The sequence below is a fragment of the Scyliorhinus torazame genome, chromosome 1 (assembly GCF_047496885.1).
Source record: "Scyliorhinus torazame isolate Kashiwa2021f chromosome 1, sScyTor2.1, whole genome shotgun sequence".
NCBI lineage: Eukaryota > Metazoa > Chordata > Chondrichthyes > Carcharhiniformes > Scyliorhinidae > Scyliorhinus > Scyliorhinus torazame.
The window spans coordinates 58,611,599-58,617,598 of NC_092707.1; the positions used below are offsets into that span (position 1 = coordinate 58,611,599).

Below are 6,000 nucleotides of genomic sequence, written 5' to 3' on the forward strand. Positions count from 1 at the left end.
TTTTTCTTTTTTACATTCTTGGGATGTGAACTTCACTGACAAGGTCAGCATTTGTTGCCTATCCTTTGATTGCCCTTGAGAAGGTTCTAACGAGATCCATGTTCTCAATGGTCCAAGTAAAGAATTGGGGTACTGCTTGCTGATGCAGTAGAGAACGTTTCTTTTTACTGTTGATCTTTCTTGGCACTTGCGTAATCTTAGTGGAGTAGGTGACACCTTTATTGCTGTAGTAACTGAAACTGCCAAAGTAGGGAAGTGTGCACTATAATATACTTCAACAGCTTTTGAATTATTTGACTGCAGAAGGGGACATAGATAATGGGCATGCAGGTTCAGTTGGCAGTTAAGAAGGCAAATGTAATGTCAGCATTCATTTTGAGAGGGCTAGAATACAAGAGCAGGGATATACTGCTGAGGCTGTATAAGGTCCTGGTCAGACCCCATTTGGAATTTTCTGAGCAGTTTTGGACTCCGTATCTAAGGAAGGATATGCTGGCCTTGGAAGGGGTCCAGAGAAGGTTCACAAGAATGATCCCGGGAATGAAGGACTTGTCATATGAGGAGCGGTTGAGAACTCTGGATCTGTACTCAATAAATTTTAGAAGGATGAGGGGGGATCCAAGGTGCGGGACCCTGCATTTGGAGACCTCGAGTGAGCGCCGTTTGGCACCGGCCTCCACCAAGATAGATCAGACTTACTGGCACTTTTGGAGGCCATCCCAAGCAATTGGTAAGTTGGTTGTTGGTAAGATTTTTGAGTCAATTTTTAAGGATGAGATTGCAGAGTACTTGGAAGTGCATGGTAAAAATAGGGCTGAGTCAGCATGGATTCATCAAGGGGAGGCCATGCCTGACAAATCTGTTTGAATTCTTTGAAGAGGTAATGAGGAAGTTAGACAAAGGAGAGCCAGTGGACGTGACCTATTTAGATTTCCAGAAGGCCTTTGACAAGGTGACATACAGGAGCTGCTAAATAAGATAAGAGCCCATGGTGTTAGGGGCAAGGTGCTGGCATGGATAGAGCATTGGTTGCCTGGCAGAAGACAGAGTTGGAATAAAGGAGTCTTTTTCAGGATGGCAGCCGGTAACGAGTGTGTTCCCCAGGGGTCAGTGTTGGGACCACAACTATTCACGATATATATTAACGATCTGGAAGAAGGAACTGAGGGCATCATCTAAGTTTGCAGATGATACGAAGATATGCAGAGGGACAGTTTGCATTGAGAAAGCAGGGTGGCTGCAGAAGGACTTGGACAGGCTCAGAGAGTGGGCAAAGTAATGACAGATGGAATACAATGTGGAAAAGTGTGAGGTCATGTTCTTTGGTAGGAAGAATAGAGGCATAGACTATTTTCTGAATGGGGAAAGGCTTCGGCAATCAGAAGCACAAATGGACTTAGGAGCCCTAGTTCAAGATTCTCTTAAGGTGAACATGCAGTTTCAGAAGCAGGACATATAGAGTTACGGTAACTGGCAAATGAAGCAATGGCGACGTGAGCAAAAAGATTTTCATGCAGCGAGTGAAAAAGGTTGGAATGCACTGCCTGAAAGTGTGGTAGAGGTTCAATGGAGGTATTCAGGAGGAAAATGGATTATTACCTGAAAAGGAAGAATGTGCAAGGTTACTGGGAGAAAGTGAGGGAGTGTTACTCGGTGAATTGCTCCTTCAAAGAGCTAGCAGAGACATGAGAAGGCTTGTGTGCTGTAACCATTCTATGATTTTCTGAACAACTAACGGCAAGTGGTTCCACCATTTGGTTTTTCATTTATGCTGACTTTGGCCGTTGAATTTCCTATATGTGTTATGGCTCATCCTTGGATTTCACCCCTGTCTTTCCCTCCCCACCCCATAAAAAGTGAGGACTTGCAACCCAGCTTCTTCCACATGTCATCTGCTTCCTTTATGATTAAGCGCTACCCATTTTTGCTGCTCGGATCACCTCTGGTAGATTGTTAAAACCCTATTCATGCCATTTTTGTTGCCCTCACAGTGATTCAGGCTAACTCTCACTTATGCCTTTGAATAAATGACCCTCCTAAATGACCCTCTTATGGACTGACCTGATTAACACTACACCCTGTATGCTTCATCCGATGCCAGTGCTTATGTAGTTACATTGTATATGTTGTGTTGCCCTATTATGTATTTTCTTTTATTCCCTTTTCTTCTCATGTACTTAATGAACTGTTGAGCTGCTCGCAGAAAAATACTTTTCACTGTATCTCTGTACACGTGACAATAAACAAATCCAATCCAATCCAAATAGGCTAATGAGAGTCATTTTTGGATTCTTTAAAGGCACAGTTTCTTTAAGTCTTGCAAATTCAACAAAGTAATCATCCGTTACCATTTAAAGCTCCGTGCTTAGGTATTTTCTGGCATTCTTTGTCTCTTTGTTTCTTCTGATCTGAAGTGGAGCCCATATCATAGAATCATAGAAAAATTACAGCTCAGAAGGAGGCCACTCAGCCTATCTTGTCCATGCCAGCCCTAGTTCATCCAGGTGCCCTTTTTAATCCCACCGCCCTCCACCCAGTCCATAGCCCTGTAGCTTGGAGCACTTACGGTGCAGGTCCACATGGTGGCACAGTGGTTAGCACTGCTGCCTCATGGCTCTGAGGACCCGGGTTTGATCCCAGTGGTGGATCTGGTGGAATTTGCACATTCTCCCATAGGTCTCACTCTCACAAACACAAAGATGTGCAGGGTAGGTGGATTGGCCACACTAAATTGCACCTTAATTGGAGGAAAAGTAATTAGGTACTCTAAATTAATTTTTTTAGGAGTTGGGGAGAGTTAAAGAACAAAGAGATATAAGGGTACAGGTTCATAGCACCTTCAAGGTGGAGTCGCAGGTGGACAGGGTGGTGAAGAAGGCATTCAGCATGCTAGGTTTTATTAGTCAGTATATTGGATACAGGAGTTGGGACGTCTTGCTGAAGTTGTACAAGACATTAGTAAGACCACACATGGAATACTGTGTTCAGTTCTGGTCACCCTATTATAGGAAGTGTAGTGATCTCTGTATGTAGTAATACATGATCAAGTAATGTTAAGCAAGTACAGGCAGATGAACACTAGATGGCCACACTACCAAGACCTATAAAAAGGTTTTCCCGCTCTTTCCTAGAGGAGAGTGTGTTAGGCGTGTGGAGGGTACAGAAGGGAAGCAGCTAGAGAGAGAAGACGTTACAGATCTTAGTATATGGCATTATCTTATTTAATAGTTTAATCTATAATTATTTGTTTGTTTACTAGTTCAGTATTGAAGTAACAGAACTCGCATAATTATTCAATATTACTCATTAAATTATTTGGTCATCACTGGAAGACTACGTCTATATTTCAACAACTTGGCTAGACAAAAAGAGTAATATATATTACAACACGGTAATCTTTAAGAAAGACCAGTAAGTAAATTCAAACAAAGAAGGTAAAGTTTGATTCAGACTATTTGACTGGTGAAGTAATCTCAACAACAGAATCCTCAACAAAAAATCGATCTTGATGAACCAAGTGCAGGTTCCCAGACATCTGAAGACAACCGATAACCTTAATCTCAATTAGAAACTATTTAAGCAACAATTCTAGCTTTATCTTGAAGCTAACGATTTAAATGCTGCTCCAGAAGCTAGATGAATCGCTATGCTTCTGTCCCTAGCAGGCCAGCAAGCTATTGAAATCTACAGCCATAACTGATCTACAACTCTGAGCTCAGACCTGTAATTATGCTGATCTGCATGACTCTCTATTGAGAGGTCAAATCATCTATGGTATAACAGATGAACCTTTAAGAGAAGCTCTAAGACGCCAAAATGATCTTACGTTAAAAATAGGTATTGAAAACCATATCTCCAGCAAACAAAGTAAAAGTCAATACTTAGAATTTTATCTTAAAAAAAAAAAGGCGTGAAAGTCCACCACAAGGCTGAGAAAATAAAAATGGTGTCGCAGGCAGCACAGAAGCACGTTCGGGACGGCGGCTATCTTGTGCACGTATTTTCCATCTCGGGACATGCGCACTTCGCACAAAAATGCGAGACTCCGCAAAAGAGGGCTGCGCATACGCGAACGTCATTGATGAGTCAACGAAACAACGTCATGACGTGTTTCAGATGTGGTAACGCCCACTTAAAGGGGAACTGCCCAGCTTTTCGAACATTCTGTTTGAGATGTTCGAAAATGAATCATTATGCTTCTCAGTGCCAGTCTACAGCAAATTATCTCCCACTCACACAGAAAAAGAATTATAACGTAAGAACAATAGAGACAGATGAAAAAGTCGATTCACCCCAAGATTTTTCCCAAGGTGATGAAATCTTCCCCTTGGAAAATACATTCTTTGTTGGAGAGATTGAAGCATCAAAGAAGACAGATCTTCAAACAAAAAAGACATCTTCAGGCAACTAAGAAAGCTCTTCAAGCAACAAAGAGTCAACAAGTCAACATTGTTCATAATGAATGGATGACAACAGTACATAGAACATAGAACATAGAACAATACAGCGCAGTACAGGCCCTTCAGCCCACGATGTTGCACCGAAACAAAAGCCATCTAACCTACACTATGCCATTATCATCCATATGTTTATCCAATAAACTTTTAAATGCCCTCAATGTTGGCGAGTTCACTACTGTAGCAGGTAGGGCATTCCACGGCCTCACTACTCTTTGCGTAAAGAACCTACCTCTGACCTCTGTCCTATATCTATTACCCCTCAGTTTAAAGTTATGTCCCCTCGTGCCAGCCATATCCATCCGCGGGAGAAGGCTCTCACTGTCCACCCTATCCAACCCCCTGATCATTTTGTATGCCTCTATTAAGTCTCCTCTTAACCTTCTTCTCTCCAACGAAAACAACCTCAAGTCCGTCAGCCTTTCCTCATAAGATTTTCCCTCCATACCAGGCAACATCCTGGTAAATCTCCTCTGCACCCGCTCCAAAGCCTCCACGTCCTTCCTATAATGCGGTGACCAGAACTGTACGCAATACTCCAAATGCGGCCGGACCAGAGTTCTGTACAGCTGCAACATGACCTCCCGACTCCAGAACTCAATCCCTCTACCAATAAAGGCCAACACTTCATAGGCCTTCTTCACAACCCTATCAACCTGGGTGGCAACTTTCAGGGATCTATGTACATGGACACCTAGATCCCTCTGCTCATCCACACTTTCAAGAACTTTACCATTAGCCAAATATTCCGCATTCCTGTTATTCCTTCCAAAGTGAATCACCTCACACTTCTCTACATTAAACTCCATTTGCCACCTCTCAGCCCAGCTCTGCAGCTTATCTATATCCCTCTGTAACCTGCTACATCCTTCCACACTATCGACAACACCACCGACTTTAGTATCGTCTGCAAATTTACTCACCCACCCTTCTGCGCCTTCCTCTAGGTCATTGATAAAAATGACAAACAGCAACGGCCCCAGAACAGATCCTTGTGGTACTCCACTTGTGACTGTACTCCATTCTGAACATTTCCCATTTCCCAGTACGTATCATCAATAGTCCAATAACATTTAAGCTAGATACAGGCTCTTCAGCAAATTTACTCAACTCTAAGGACTTGTCTACTATCAAAGTTGACTACGCCATAGTGCCTGCGGAATGTCCACTAAAAGATTACAATGGAAATCAAATCATTTTGCATGGTTCATGTTATCTAACTGCCAGCAACAGGGACATTCAAAGAACATTAAGATTTGAAATAGTGGATGATCGCCAATCTTCGTTATTGGATGCTCAGGCATGTAAAGAATTACAGCTGATTCAGAGAATCTTCCTGAATACTGAGACATCTACAATAGAAGATGACATCCAGCAACTATTGCAAGAATACCCTGATGTTTTTCATGACTAGGGCACATTGCCACGTCAATATAAAATTCTTCTTAAAAAAGATGCCAAGCCAGTTATCCATTCACCAAGATGAGTACCAGCATTCTGAGAGGGAAATTAAAAGCTGAACTCAGTCTCAAGGGATCATCTC

General features: G+C 42.4%; 1 long non-coding RNA gene across 1 annotated transcript in view; it reads right to left on the reverse strand.

Moving 5' to 3' along the window:
• Nucleotides 1-3,934, reverse strand: part of LOC140429440 (uncharacterized) — a 28,425-nt gene extending 24,491 nt beyond the window's left edge. Inside the window, exon 1 of the long non-coding RNA XR_011949089.1 lies at nt 3,827-3,934. This is a non-coding gene — a long non-coding RNA (uncharacterized lncRNA). The remainder of the gene's footprint in view (nt 1-3,826) is intronic.
• Nucleotides 3,935-6,000: the final 2,066 nt, after the last annotated feature.